The 15,853-nt window shown below is 47.4% G+C and overlaps 1 long non-coding RNA gene across 1 annotated transcript; it reads left to right on the top strand.

Moving 5' to 3' along the window:
- The first annotated feature begins 13,216 nt into the window (after nt 1-13,216).
- Nucleotides 13,217-15,528, top strand: LOC120047764. The gene is made up of 2 exons (XR_005476920.1): nt 13,217-13,617; nt 13,721-15,528. It is a non-coding gene; the product is annotated as an uncharacterized LOC120047764 (long non-coding RNA).
- The last annotated feature ends 325 nt before the right edge of the window (nt 15,529-15,853 follow it).

Here is a 15,853-nt window from a genome sequence, read left to right as displayed (position 1 = left end):
ACAAGACTACAGAACAGGCATAAAGAGGGAATAACACATCTGCTGGATTCCCAATAGCCCCCCACTGTGGTGATAATGTATTGGCCTGTAGCTTACTGCACAAACCTCACTGCCACAGTACTGTTTTTATTGGTTAATGTTTCATAGGCTTACATTTTAAGTCATGTTAATAAACAGAGTGGTAGATCTCAGCATACATTTTGACTGAGTGTTCTTGACTCAAAGGTTGGTGACGGCTGCTCTAGCATCATCGTGTGTGTGTGTGTGTGTGTGTGTGTGCGTCAAAAGAACACAGACCTTTTAGTATACATTTGTTATCAGCTCAACAGCAAGCTCTCTTGCTCCCTCTCTTTCCTCTCTCTCACACACACTTTCTCATTCTCTATCTCTCTTTTCTTTACCTCCGTGTCTCTGGTGTGAATTCCCAGAGTTGTTCTAACCCAGCTCCTTCCTACAGAATGTTAGTCTTCCGGTCCACTGAGCTGCCTGTTCCTATTCCGGTCGGGAATGTTGCCCAGTCACTCTGGGAATGCCTCTACACTCTACAGTTGAAGAGATGTGTATGTGTGTGTGTGTGTGTAAGAGACGTCTGTCCCAATTCCCATCACATCCCAGTGGACTGGGCAGGAGGGCTAAGTAAATGTCCCAGCCTCGTCTCCACGCTACAGGCAGGGACATCATTAGTTAGGTGTGTGTGTGGGGCATGCCTGGGTGTCTTCTCTTCATAGTGTATATCATCAGCCCAGAACCAGGCGCTGTATGATGCTCTCTATATTCTCTCTTCTTAAACACCTACTCTATTCCAAAGAGAAAGAGGGGATCATTTCATCTGTCCAAATAACTAGAATGAACGTTTGTGTTCTAATGACCCCGTGGCTGTTCATTAACAACACTCTGGATAGTGTTTCTGTGAGGAACAGCAGGATTGACCTTCTGACTGTTTCCTTCCATTGCTGCTGTTTTTCACACTGACTGAAAATATGCTACGTTTTTCTTATACTGTACAGGATATTTACCCAAATGGACATTCTTCTCAGTCTCTGTTCCTCTCTCTCTTTCTTCCTCTTTCATTCTGTCTCTCTTCCTCTCTGTTCTCTCATCCTGTTCTCCTAGTGAAGCTAATCCGGACTACATTTCAAGAGCCCTCTTCTGTCTTTTTCCTCCTCTCTTTTTAGTCTTCTGTCGTTCCTGAAGTGGCACTAATCTCCCCCTCTCTCTGTCTCTTCTCCTCGTTCCCCCTCCCTCCTTTTTATGATCTGTCGCTACTGGAGCAAAACTAATCTAGGCTTCATCCACTCCATGTCTTTCTCTCTCTCTCCTTCCATCCCCATGTTTCCCACCCTCTCTCCCTCCTTCACCCTCTATCTGACTCTGCTCCCTCCATCCCTCCAACATTTCTTTGTCTTTTGTTTCTCTCCTCTGTATCTCCATCTCCTCTCTGGCCACTTATTTACCAACTCTCCCTCTTTTATTTTGTTCTCCCTCTCTATCTCTGTCATGCAGGGGCTGTTCTGTAAATGTGTTGGGATGAGGATACACGAGGAGAGAGCAGGATGAGACTGAGATGGATGAAAAAGTTTCTCTGTCTCTCTGTCCATTAGTGGTGCAGCTGTTGTTGTGCTCCCTGCAGCAACGCCTCATACTCTCTCTGGTTCCTTCCTGTAGAGGTTCCCTTTTATCTACAGGTAGTGTGGCACATACAGTGTGTGTGAGGCCCAGCGATGGCCGCTCCTGTCCTTTAGCCACAGCCTGTCTCTGGGTGCTCAAGATGCTTTATTTCAACTGAGTGTGTCTCTGTCTCTCTGTGTCTCTCTCTCTCTCTCTCTGTGTGTGTCTCTCTCTCTGTCTCTCTGTGTGTCTCTCTCTCTGTCTCTCTGTGTGTCTCTCTCTCTGTCGCTCTGTGTGTCTCGCTCTGTGTGTCTCGCTCTGTGTGTCTCGCTCTGTGTGTCTCGCTCTGTCTCTGTCTCGACTCTGTGTGTCTCGCTCTGTCTCTGTCTCGCTCTGTCTCTGTCTCGCTCTGTCTCTGTCTCTGTCTCGCTCTGTCTCTGTCTCGCTCTGTCTCTCTCTGTCTCTGTCTCTGTCTCGCTCTGTCTCTGTCTCGCTCTGTCTCTGTCTCGCTCTGTCTCTGTCTCGCTCTGTCTCTCTGTCTCGCTCTGTCTCTCTGTCTCGCTCTGTCTCTCTGTCTCGCTCTGTCTCTCTGTCTCGCTCTGTCTCTCTCTGTCTCGCTCTGTGTGTCTCGCTCTGTGTGTCTCGCTCTGTCTCTCTGTCTCTCTGTCTCGCTCTGTCTCTCTGTCTCGCTCTGTCTCTCTGTCTCGCTCTGTCTCTCTCTGTCTCGCTCTGTGTGTCTCGCTCTGTGTGTCTCGCTCTGTCTCTGTCTCGCTCTGTCTCTGTCTCGCTCTGTCTCTGTCTCGCTCTGTCTCTGTCTCGCTCTGTCTCTGTCTCGCTCTGTCTCTGTCTCGCTCTGTCTCTGTCTCGCTCTGTCTCTGTCTCGCTCTGTCTCGCTCTGTCTCGCTCTGTCTCTCTCTGTCTCTCTCTGTCTCTCTCTGTCTCTCTCTGTCTCTCTCTGTCTCTCTCTCTGTCTCTCTCTCTCTCTCTGTCTGTCTCTGTCTCTCTCTGTCTCTGTCTCTCTCTGTCTCTCTCTGTCTCTCTCTGTCTCTGTCTCTCTCTCTCTCTCTCTGTCTCTCTGTGTGTCTCTCTCTCTGTCTCTCTCTCTGTCTCTCTGTGTGTCTCTCTGTGTGTCTCGCTCTGTCTCGCTCTGTCTCGCTCTGTCTCGCTCTGTCTGTCTGTCTCTCTCTGTCTCTGTCTCTGTCTCTCTGTGTGTCTCTCTGTCTCTCTGTGTGTCTCTCTGTCTCTCTGTCTCTCTCTGTCTCTCTGTCTCTGTCTCTGTCTCTCTCTGTCTCTCTGTGTGTCTCTCTGTCTCTGTCTCTCTCTCTGTCTCTCTGTGTGTCTCTCTCTCTGTCTCTCTGTGTGTCTCTCTCTCTGTCTCTCTGTGTGTCTCTCTCTCTGTCTCTCTGTGTGTCTCTCTCTCTCTCTCTCTCTGTGCCTCTCTGTCTGCATGTCCATTAGTGGTTGTTTAGTGCAGCTGTTGTTGTGCTCCCTGCGGCAACGCCTCATACTCTCTATGGTTCCTTCCTGTAGAGGTTCCCTTTTATCTGACAGCCAGCATGGCAGTGTGACACATACAGTGTGTGTGTGTGTGAGGACCCAGCGATGGCCGTTCCCGTCCTTTAGCCACAGCCTCTCTCTGGATGCTTTCAACTCTATCTCTACGGCCGTCTCTCTCTCTCTACGGCCGTCTCTCTCTCTCTCTCTCTACGGCCGTCTCTCTCTCTACAGCTGTCTCTTTCTCTACGGCCGTCTCTCTCTCTACGGCCGTCTCTCTCTCTCTCTCTCTACGGCCGTCTCTCTCTCTACGGCCGTCTCTCTCTCTCTCTACGGCCGTCTCTCTCTCTACAGCTGTCTCTTTCTCTACGGCCGTCTCTCTCTCTCTACGGCCGTCTCTCTCTCTCTACGGCCGTCTCTCTCTCTCTACGGCCGTCTCTCTCTCTCTACGGCCGTCTCTCTCTCTCTACGGCCGTCTCTCTCTCTCTACGGCCGTCTCTCTCTCTCTCTACGGCCGTCTCTCTCTCTCTCTACGGCCGTCTCTCTCTCTCTCTACGGCCGTCTCTCTCTCTCTCTACGGCCGTCTCTCTCTCTCTACGGCCGTCTCTTTCTCTACGGCCGTCTCTCTCTCTCTACGGCCGTCTCTCTCTCTCTCTACGGCCGTCTCTCTCTCTCTCTACGGCCGTCTCTCTTTCTCTACGGCCGTCTCTCTCTCTCTACGGCCGTCTCTCTCTCTCTCTCTCTACGGCCGTCTCTCTCTCTCTCTCTACGGCCGTCTCTCTCTCTCTCTCTCTACGGCCGTCTCTCTCTCTCTCTCTACGGCCGTCTCTCTCTCTCTACGGCCGTCTCTCTCTCTCTACGGCCGTCTCTCTCTCTCTACGGCCGTCTCTCTCTCTCTACGGCCGTCTCTCTCTCTCTACGGCCGTCTCTCTCTCTCTACGGCCGTCTCTCTCTCTCTACGGCCGTCTCTCTCTCTCTACGGCCGTCTCTCTCTCTCTACGGCCGTCTCTCTCTCTCTACGGCCGTCTCTCTCTCTCTACGGCCGTCTCTCTCTCTCTACGGCCGTCTCTCTCTCTCTACGGCCGTCTCTCTCTCTCTACGGCCGTCTCTCTCTCTCTACGGCCGTCTCTCTCTCTCTACGGCCGTCTCTCTCTCTCTACGGCCGTCTCTCTCTCTCTACGGCCGTCTCTCTCTCTCTACGGCCGTCTCTCTCTCTCTACGGCCGTCTCTCTCTCTCTACGGCCGTCTCTCTCTCTCTACGGCCGTCTCTCTCTCTCTACGGCCGTCTCTCTCTCTCTCTACGGCCGTCTCTCTCTCTCTACGGCCGTCTCTCTCTCTCTACGGCCGTCTCTCTCTCTCTACGGCCGTCTCTCTCTCTCTACGGCCGTCTCTCTCTCTTCTACGGCCGTCTCTCTCTCTCTACGGCCGTCTCTCTTTCTCTACGGCCGTCTCTCTCTCTCTACGGCCGTCTCTCTCTCTCTCTACGGCCGTCTCTCTCTCTCTCTCTCTCTACGGCCGTCTCTCTCTCTCTCTACGGCCGTCTCTCTTTCTCTACGACTGTCTCTCTCTCTACGACTGTCTCTCTCTCTCTACGGCCGTCTCTCTCTCTCTACGGCCGTCTCTCTCTCTACGACTGTCTCTCTTTCTCTCTACGGCCGTCTCTCTCTCTACGACTGTCTCTCTCTCTCTCTACGGCCGTCTCTCTCTCTACGGCCGTCTCTCTCTCTCTCTCTCTCTCTACGGCCGTCTCTCTCTCTCTCTCTCTCTCTAGCACGTCTCTCTCTCTCTACGGCCGTCCTCTCTCTCTCTTACGGCCGTCCTTCTCTCTCTCTACGGCCGTCTCTCTCTCTTCTACGGCCGTCTCTCTCTCTCTACGGCCGTCTCTCTCTCTCTCTACGGGCCGTTCCTCTCTCTCTCTACGGCCGTCCTCTCTCTCTCTACGCGCCGTCTCTCTCTCTCTACGGCCGTCTCTCTCTCTCTACGGCCGTCTCTCTCTCTCTACGGCCGTCTCTCTCTCTACGGCCGTCTCTCTCTCTCTACGGCCGTTCTCCTCTCTCTCTCTACGGCCGTCTCTCTCTCTCTCTACGCCGTCTCTCTCTCTCTCTACGGCCGTCTCTTCTCTCTCTCTACGGCCGTTCTCTCTTCTCTCTACGGCCGTCTCTCTCTCTCTCTACGGCCGTCTCTCTCTCTCTCTACGGCCGTCTCTCTCTCTCTCTACGGCCGTTCTCTCCTCTCTCTCTACGGCCGTCTCTCTCTCTCTCTACGGCCGTCTCTCTCTCTCTCTACGGCCGTCTCTCTCTCTCTCTCTCTACGGCCGTCTCTCTCTCTCTCTACGGCCGTCTCTCTCTCTCTACGGCCGTCTCTCTCTCTCTCTCTCTACCGGCCCGTCTCTCTCTCTCCTCTCTACGGCCGTCTCTCTCTCTCTCTCTCTACGGCCGTCTCTCTCTCTCTCTACGGCCGTCTCTCTCTCTCTCTACGGCCGTTCTCTCTCTCTCTCTACGGCCGTTCTCTCTCTCTCTCTCTACGGCCGTCTCTCTCTCTCTCTCTACGCCCGTCTCTCTCTCTCTCTACGGCCGTCTCTCTCTCTCTCTACGGCCGTCTCTCTCTCTCTCTACCGGCCGTCTTCTCTCTCTCTCTCACGGCCGTCTCTCTCTCTCTCTACGGCCGTCTCTCTCTCTCTCTACGGCCGTCTCTCTCTCTCTCTCTACGGCCGTCTCTCTCTCTCTCTACGGCCGTCTCTCTCTCTCTCTACGGCCGTCTCTCTCTCTCTCTCTACGGCCGTCTCTCTCTCTCTCTCTACGGCCGTCTCTCTCTCTCTCTCTACGGCCGTCTCTCTCTCTCTCTCTCTCTACGGCCGTCTCTCTCTCTCTCTCTCTACGGCCGTTCTCTCTCTCTCTCTCTCTCTACGGCCGTCTCTCTCTCTCTCTCCTCTACGGCCGTCTCTCTCTCTCTCTCTCTCTCTACGGCCGTCTCTCTCTCTCTCTCTCTCTCTACGGCCGTCTCTCTCTCTCTCTCTCTCTCTACGGCCGTCTCTCTCTCTCTCTCTACGGCCGTCTCTCTCTCTCTCTACGGCCGTCTCTCTCTCTCTACGGCCGTCTCTCTCTCTCTCTCTCTACGGCCGTCTCTCTCTCTTCTCTCTACGGCCGTCTCTCTCTCTCTCTCTCTACGGCCGTCTCTCTCTCTCTCTCTACGGCCGTCTCTCTCTCTCTCTCTCTACGGCCGTCTCTCTCTCTCTTCTACGGCCGTCTCTCTCTCTCTCTCTACGGCCGTCTCTCTCTCTCTCTCTCTACGGCCGTCTCTCTCTCTCTCTCTCTCTACGGCCGTCTCTCTCTCTCTCTCTCTACGGCCGTCTCTCTCTCTCTCTCTCTACGGCCGTCTCTCTCTCTCTACGGCCGTCTCTCTCTCTCTACGGCCGTCTCTCTCTCTCTCTCTCTCTACGGCCGTCTCTCTCTCTCTCTCTCTCTCTACGGCCGTCCTCTCTCTCTCTCTCTCTCTCTCTACGGCCGTCTTCTCTCTCTCTCTCTCTCTCTCTACGGCCGTCCTCTCTCTCTCTCTCTCTCTCTCTACGGCCGTCTCTCTCTCTCTCTCTCTCTCTCTACGGCCCGTCTCTCTCTCTCTCTCTCTCTCCTCTCTACGGCCCGTTCTCTCTCTCCTCTCTCTCTCTCTCTCTCTCTACGGCCGTCATCTCTCTCTCTCTCTCTCTCTCTCTCTACGGCTGTCTCCTCCTCTACGTCGTTCTCTCTCTCTCTACGGCAGTCTCTCTCTCTCTACGACCGTCTCTCTCTCTCTACGGCCGTCTCTCTCTCTCTCTCTCTCTACGGCCCGTCTCTCGCTCTCTCTACGGCCGTCTCTCTCTCTCTACGGCCGTCTCTCTCTCTCTCTACGGCCGTCTCTCTCTCTCTACGGCCGTCTCTCTCTCTCTCTCTCTCTCTCTACGGCCGTCCTCTCTCTCTCTACGGCCCGTCTCTCCTCTCTCTCTCTACGGCCGTCTCTCTCTCTCTCTCTCTACGGCCGTCTCTCTCCTCTACGGTCTCTCCCTCTCTACGGCCGTCTCTCTCTCTCTACGGCCGTCCTCTCTCTCTCTACGGCCGTCTCTCTCTCTCTCCTCTCTCTACGGCCGTCTCTCTCTCTCTACGGCCGGTCTCTCTCTCTCTCTCTACGGCGTCTCTCTCCTCTCTCTCTCTACGGCCGTCTCTCTCTCTCTCTCTCTCTACGGCGTCTCTCTCTCTCTACGGCCGTCTCTCTCTCTTCTACGGCCGTCTCTCTCTCTCTCTCTCTACGGCCGTCTTCTCCTTTTTTTCTCTTTCTTCTCCTCTCTACGGCCGTCTCTCTCTCTCTCTACGGCCGTCTCTCTCTCTCTCTCTACGGCCGTCTCTCTCTCTCTCTCTACGGCCGTCTCTCTCTCTCTCTCTACGGCCGTCTCTCTCTCTCTCTCTCTCTCTACGGCCGTCTCTCTCTCTCTCTCTCTCGGCCGTCCTCTCTCTCTCTCTCTCCGGCCGTCTCTCTCTCTCTCTCTCTACGGCCGTCTCTCTCTCTCTCTCTACGGCCGTCTCTCTCTCTCTCTCTCTTACCGGCCGTCTCTCTCTCTCTCTCTCTACGGCCGTTCTCCTCTCTCTCTCTCTCTACGGCCGTCTCTCTCTCTCTCTCTACGGCCGTGTCTCTCTCTCTCTCTCTCTACGGCCGTCTCTCTCTCTCTCTCTCTACGGCCGTCTCTCTCTCTCTCTCTCTACGGCCGTCTCTCTCTCTCTCTCTCTCTACGGCCCGTCTCTCTCTCTCTCTCTCTACGGCCGTCTCTCTCTCTCTCTCTACGGCCGTCTCTCTCTCTCTCTACGGCCGTCTCTCTCTCTCTCTACGGCCGTCTCTCTCTCTCTCTACGGCCGTCTCTCTCTCTCTCTCTCTCTACGGCCGTCTCTCTCTCTCTCTCTCTCTACGGCCGTCTCTCTCTCTCTCTCTCTCTACGGCCGTCTCTCTCTCTCTCTACGGCCGTCTCTCTCTCTCTCTCTCTCTACGGCCGTCTCTCTCTCTCTCTCTCTCTACGGCCGTCTCTCTCTCTCTCTACGGCCGTCTCTCTCTCTCTCTCTCTCTACGGCCGTCTCTCTCTCTCTCTCTCTCTCTCTCTACGGCCGTCTCTCTCTCTCTCTCTCTCTCTCTCTCTCTCTCTCTCTCTCTCTCTACGGCCGTCTCACTATCCTGTCTTTTTCAAACAACAAACCGTGCTCTGAATGTACTTTCCAGGTGGCGATTCCCGGTAGTTGGGAACGAGCACGCACAAACACACGTGCGCGCACACACACGGGGAACTGAAGGACAGAGCGGTGACAGAGGGTCCATCAGGTACACTGTCATTGTACCAAGGTCACCCAGCACTCTGTGGTGACATCCTCTTCTCTCCTGTGTCACTGTGTGTGTGTTTATCCACTCAAATTAACCAGCACTCTCCTGTGTGCGTGTGTCACAGGCCAACTTTTTCTCTAACTGAAATGAACTAAAACAGCCGTAAAGAGAGCATGGCAGGTAGGACACAGTTGCACGTGACACAGGAAGCTCCTAAGGTCTGTGCTGGGAGTAATTAGTCACTTTATCTATGTTCCTCTCTCCCTGTTGGTGTCTATTTATTGAATTCAATTCTCTTTGGATATCTTGGTTCTGCAGACTGCTGAATGACATTGTAAATGAACAGAAAGTCTAAGTTTGACACTACTGAAGTGTCCCGGTGAAAAGTGTCCCCTACCCACTCCAGTAGAGCGGTGTCACGGCAAAAAGCCCCCTTCCCCAATTCTGCTGTGCTAGAACAGTGTTACATCAGACACAACCTTCAAAATCCGCATCACCAGAGTGGTGTCACGCTGAAACAGCTCCCCCTGCTGCTCCGCCTTTCTTTCCTCCTTTCCCCCCCAATCTTCCTCTATCTTCCTCTACCTACCTTTCAATGAAGACAACTTCTCCAAACATGAAGTCTGCTGTTGTTCCTTACCCTCCTCTCTCATTCTCTTTCCTTCTCTCTCTTTCCCGCTGTGTGAAGCCATTATAGACCTTCTACTCTCTCTAATTGATTTCCTCTTTCCTTCTCCTACTCTCCTCTTTTTCTCCCTCCCTCTCTCCCCTGCTGTGAACAGTCCATCGTGGTCATTTCAGGTTGCAGTCCCCTCTCCAGTCTTTTGTGCTTTTTTCAACTTTTTTTTCTTTTTCTATCCTGAATACCTTTGTGCCCCCTGCCCACCCTTCCGAACACACACACACTCGCGCACACACACCGCCCGTCTACTTCTCTCTCCGACTTCCAGCACAACACTGAAGGACTAACTTTGACCAACTTCCTACCGTGATTAGATTTTTCTCTTTTTCGGCGAGCAGGTTTGGAATGTTTTCCGCCCAGGAAGATGGCTCCCTACCTCTAGTCACTGTGTTTATAAAATGGCGGCGTGGGGAAGGAGAGGTGGAGTCACGGAATGGTGTCTCTGCAGTTCTCTGTCTGGAGACACACATGCATGCTCACATCCACTCACACTCACACAGTGGGTCTCTCTCTGCAGTGCAGTGCTTTCCTGAGACGCATGCGACCATGGCAGCCATTTTGGGGTAGAGCTGACCGTGACCAATACAGCACAGTTATCTACAGCACACATGTAGTCATTCACACAAATTCACCTAATCATGTACAACAGCAATACACAGATTATAACTTTGGTATTTCCACCATTTAGATGCATTTTGAGTAGTTAAAAAAGCTTTTTATTTCTCATTTTAACATTCTGTCATAAAGAACGTATGTTCAACTTAATATCTCAAGAGGTTAAATAGAAAGTGCCTATTAAGTTCCAGATAAAGTATCTGGGTTGACCACTTGTTAAATCAGCCATAAATCCCCTTGTGACATGGGGAATGCAAGCTTGTTCTGTACAACAGGGAAGGGCAATTGAATGTAAGCTTCACAAAATAATGTCATTGTGAAAGCGTGTCTTGTCTGTGTATCTCTGGGTAACAGGGTTGATGTGTTACGCTCCACCTGCTCAGTTGTCCACCACAAAACAGCAGAAAACAGCCCAAGGAGTAGGACCAGCTCACCTGCTTTTACCATGATGTTAGATGTTCAATATCTCTATTTAAAAAGAATCGTTTCACCAACATTTTATTATGTTATTAAAACGAGTTCAGTTCATGTAACAGGATTGACCTTAAAATGAGGGACAGGTTTATTTATTTTTACCTTAAAATGAATCACTTAAATATTAATCTTAAGAAATTACTGTGTTAAAGCAACAAAATAACTAGGGCCTTACAATGATGGTGAAAATGGAGATATGTTGGGGTTAAGTGGGTTAAAATCTTCCTAGAAGTAAGAGGATGCACAGAGGGACACGTCAAAATGCTGAATGTTGGTACTTTAGTCTTTGTTAAAGGTGATCGCTCCTCTATTTCCTGGTTGCTAAAATTCTAATTCTAATCTTTTCCATAACCAAAAATATTGTATTTTCAGCTGTTTGAAGCAGCAAAACAAAGTTAAAGATTCAAAGAAGTAACATAAGAACATAGAACAGATCTACCGCTTCATAGACTTGCTTTCAATGAGAATGACAGATCTGTAACTCACATTTCTATGTGACTTTGGTCGGGTTGTCCAAAAAGTGACATATTGCACCTTTAATATAAAAATCTGATTTATTGAATTTTCTATGTGGTCTATATTAATGGACACTTCATTAATATTCAATATTTGTGCACATTTTCTGCTTGAAATATCAAAGGGACGAAAAGGCACTCATTTCGTAGAACGACCTCTTCATTATCAGTGAACACTCATTTCGTAGAACGACCTATTCATTATCAGTGAACACTCATTTCGTAGAACGACCTATTCATTATCAGTGAACACTCATTTCGTAGAACGACCTATTCATTATCAGTGAACACTCATTTCGTAGAACGACCTATTCATTATCAGTGAACACTCATTTCGTAGAACGACCTATTCATTATCAGTGAACACTCATTTCGTAGAACGACCTCTTCATTATCAGTGAACACTCATTTCGTAGAACGACCTCTTCATTATCAGTGAACACTCATTTCGTAGAACGACCTCTTCATTATCAGTGAACACTCATTTCGTAGAACGACCTCTTCATTATCAGTGAACACTCATTTCGTAGAACGACCTATTCATTATCAGTGAACACTCATTTCGTAGAACGACCTCTTCATTATCAGTGAATGGAAAATTATATTTCGTCTTTCAATTATTTTACGTGTATATATATTTTTATCATTGACGATTAAACATTTAATTGTTTATGCAGACTTCGAGTGTTCTTCTTGAAACGGCAGTATAGTTTGGTATAGTATTACGTTTATAATTAAACCGTTATAATCACGCAGAGTCATTTTAAAGTCAGCTATTGATGTAGGCATTAGGTCAATGCGTACATTTCAAAATCAGATCATGCTCTTTAATGTATTAATTTAGTCTTTGAGTATGCACTTGTTTGTTGCCTTTGATGTAAATAGTTTTATGTTCTGTTAATTGTATTTGGAGAATTACCTGATTAAAACCTCTGCACATTATTGTGCTTTGAGCTGTTATTATCCACTCAGTTTGGACATGAAAGATTGGATTAATAGAACCCTGCAACTTTTTGTTTGTTAATTATTAATTAATGTTACAAAACAATAAGGAACAGAAGTGATGTGTTCTGTAACTTTCATAGTTTTGATGCTTTGGACACAAAATGCCTTTTTCACATTTTCTTCTGCTTAACGTTAGTGCTCACACACACACACACACACACACACACACACACACACACACACACAGTGAGAGGCCCGATCACAGCATGTAATTTAATGCTTCGTCAACTCTTCCATAGTTATTTCTTCAGAATGAGAGGTTTGTTAAGCCCCACCCTCATCAACATGGAAGCCTCTTTGACTTGTAGTACAGCCGTGACTATATACATAACAGAATATAATACCTATAGATACCTTAGTCAAGCCCTAATCTCACACACACACACACACACACACACACACACACACACACAGAGAGAAAGAAAATTATCTCCAAGCTAAGCATTCGATCAGTGAGCCATCTTGTGAAAAACATACCTTAGACATCATGGTTCTGCTGATGTACACAATTCATTGTAGGAAAACAGTCAACTGGATAACAGTTTCATTACAACGATCTCCTCCACATTTCATTTTCTTCCTAGACCTTCCCCTGCCCTCTCCCTTCACTATCATCCTTACTTTTCTACTTCTTTTTGTTCTTTCTGGTATTGTAGCCTTCTCTCCCACCTCTCTCTCGCCCTCTTTTGCCCCTCTCCACCTTGCTTTGCCCTCCAGCACCCATCCACCCCTCTCTAACTCCCTCATTCCCTCTCCCTCCAGTCCTCCATTATTTCCTTTTAGTCAGCCCCCCTGCTGAGGGAGTGACACCCAGACACAAACACCGTCTCCCTCTCTTTCTCTCCCTCTCTCCGCCTGACCTTCTTACAATCTTTCCTTCCCTCCCTGCTTTTCTCCGTCTGTTTTTCTCCCAGGTCTTTTCCACCACCACCCTTTCATTTCCTCTCCTGTCCTCTTCTGTTTCTCTGTCATTCTGAATTGTGTTGCCTTCTTTCTTATTCTCTTTTCCCCTTCTTTCTTTTTCTTAATCTCTCTCTCTCTTATTCTTAATCTCTCTCTCTCTTATTCTTAATATCTCTCTCTCTTATTCTTAATCTTTCTCTCTTATTCTTAATCTTTCTCTCTTATTCTTAATCTTTCTCTCTTATTCTTAATCTCTCTCTTATTCTTAATCTCTCTCTTAATCTTTCTCTCTTATTCTTAATCTCTCTCTCTCTTATTCTTAATCTCTCTCTCTCTTATTCTTAATCGCTCTCTCTTATTCTTAATCTCGCTCTCTCTTATTCTTAATCTCTCTCTCTCTTATTCTTAATCTCTCTCTCTCTCTTCTTAATCTCTCTCTCTCTCTCTCTCTTATTCTTAATCTCTCTCTCTCTCGCTCTCTTATTCTTAATCTCTCTCTCTCTCATTCTTAATCTCTCTCTCTCTCTCTCTCTTATTCTTAATCTCTCTCTCTCTCTCTTAATCTCTCTCTCTCTCTCATTCTTAATCTCTCTCTCTCTCTCTCTCTCATTCTTAATCTCTCTCTCTCTCTCATTCTTAATCTCTCTCTTCTCTCTCTCTCCTTTCTCCTTGGCTCAACATTATCTTCCTCCTGACTCACTTTCTTCGCTTGTTTTTCATTCAACCTTTAAGAAAATTTGCATTGGGGACATATTTTAGGGTTGCGCAGTCAGTAGTCATTTTTCATGGCATTTGGCTGTGAGTAATGGTAAATACCCTCCCCTAGTCATTTTTCTGTTTGTTTTTTTGTTTCATGCAAGTAATGCCGTAGTTTTTGGGAAACTTGAAAATTACTTGACTAATGAACTTTATTTTTATGTCCTGCTCTCTCCCTTTCTTCCCCTCGCTTAGCAACCAAAGGGTCCAAACAGAACAAGCAGGAACAAGGTGAGATACAACTGCACTCGTGTGTGTGTGTGTATGGTATGCAACGCATGCGCAGGATGTTCATTGGTATTGATAAACTGCTAATTCTCTGGCTCTCTCTCAGGTACTCCAGCTCTTCACAGTGATGTGTGTTCAATGAGGACAGTTCCTCTTTCTCTCCTCCTCCTCATCCCACTCTTGAACTTCCTCTCTATCTAACATCCCTCTCTTCAAGCTGACCTCCTGAGTATCTACCATGCCCACTGTAGATGGCCTGCCTCACCCACTCAGTCCCTACTTTAAACTATCCACACCTCATAGGGAGGCCAAGTCTTCAATTCAGACCCTAAAATAACTGCAATAGGGTAGATGTCTACACACCAACACATCACCTCTGTCTTTTCTGGAGTGGCACTAATCTTTCTCGTCTTGGTCTCCTCTTTTCTCTCTGTCCACTCTCTCCTCTCGTTCCCCCTCTTCCATCTCTCGCTCCTGACTAAAGCTCCCTCTGAAACAGACTGATTCTAATCTACCATCAAAGCTCTCATTCTTCATGTCACACCTTTATCCACTCCATCCTGGCGACTCTCTTCCTCTCTTTCTCTGTCTCTGTGTGTGTGTGAACATAATGAGCCAGCTGAGCCAAAGTGGACCATCCAGACGTTGTTCTGTTAAATGACTACGGAGAGGACCAGACTTGACTGCTTCTGAACAGAACCTTGTTTTTGAGTTGACGTCATTGTTTTTTAGACGAAAAACAACTATTTTTTGTATCCAAAGTGGGACCAACTGTTAAACGTTATTAAAACAGTTAACCAGTGACGACACTGCCTAAACCAGGATATGCTGTGTGAGTGGAACCCTGGGAATGATGAACTAGAATATTGTGACTGTTCTGCTACGCCCTCTACTGGGATCATACTGGTTAGACTGGTCCAACTGTTCTGTAACACCTGACACTCTGGGATTGGAGAATAGACCCTGCTACTCTGTGGTCTTCATCTGACCATATCTGGAATTAACTGGACTGTGTGTGGTGGTTTACCTCTGTCTTTAAAGGACCTGTTTACAGGTCTGGATTAACTCCGATTGCTGTTGTTTATAGTGCTATCAAGAATAACTAAAGCACTTTAGTACAGGTTACCCTGTAGTTATAAAACATACATTTGTATCATCTTTTCATTAAACAAATAGCATTAAAAAATGCCATTTTATTATCAAAGCAATTTAAATTAATACATTTTATTTTGATTGTCATCTTCTGTTGGTTAGATATGACATTTTTGAATTTATTACTTCAATGCAATATCATGTTCCATTCACAAAAGTAATATAACACTAAATTGCATTTACAGTAGAAGTGTTACAAATATACATGTTTTCTTTTCAAAAGTGAGAGATTAACCTGAAATTATTCTTATTAATTTAATCTCACAAAAACGAGTGTATATTTAATTAAATTCATATTTCTGATAAGCAATTTATCTTAATCCAACATAATTAATCATTCTTAAATACAGGCTTTTCTGGGCTGCAGTTTTTCCCACGTTCTAATGTTGTCTTTGGTCAAGGCATTTAGAAAACAATGTTTTATTTCAGAATAAATATGTTGACTATTAGATATGCCTGTAAGCACTTACTCATGAAGAGGAGTCTGTAGTATTACTTTACTCACACATTTGGATAACATGCTTCAATGAGTTAAATATTTAGTTCTAGTCTACACAGGTTATTCAGGAATATAATGATTATTCCAGGGGTTTAAACACTTATGTCTGGAACCTTGTTGTATAAAGCTGGTGCTCCCAGATTTAGTTTTTTTTGTTTTCACATTTTAGTGAAGTATGTAGCATCTTCTATGAAGAGCGAACTGCAAACTGAGCCCTTTTATACAAGGTGAGACGACAAAATAAAGATGATTGCAATGTCTTAACTTTGTGGTTTATTTGTCTTCCTCCTTATTTTGTTTTACTACAGGAAGTTCTATAATCAAAAAGAATTTAGACAGTATACACACACACCTTTATGGGATACAAACATACACTGCTCAAAAAAATAAAGGGAACACTTAAACAACACAATGTAACTCCAAATCAATCACACTTCTGTGAAATCAAACTGTCCACTTAGGAAGCAACACTGATTGACAATAAATGTCACATGCTGTTGTGCAAATAAAATAGACAAAAGGTGGAAATTATAGGCAATTAGCAAGACACCCCCAATAAAGGAGTGATTCTGCAGGTGGTGACCACAG

This window comes from Salvelinus namaycush, chromosome 5 (genome assembly GCF_016432855.1).
Source record: "Salvelinus namaycush isolate Seneca chromosome 5, SaNama_1.0, whole genome shotgun sequence".
Taxonomy (NCBI): Eukaryota; Metazoa; Chordata; class Actinopteri; order Salmoniformes; family Salmonidae; genus Salvelinus; species Salvelinus namaycush.
Note: the sequence above shows the minus strand (reverse complement) of the source record. Positions and strands in the feature narration are given on the sequence as shown.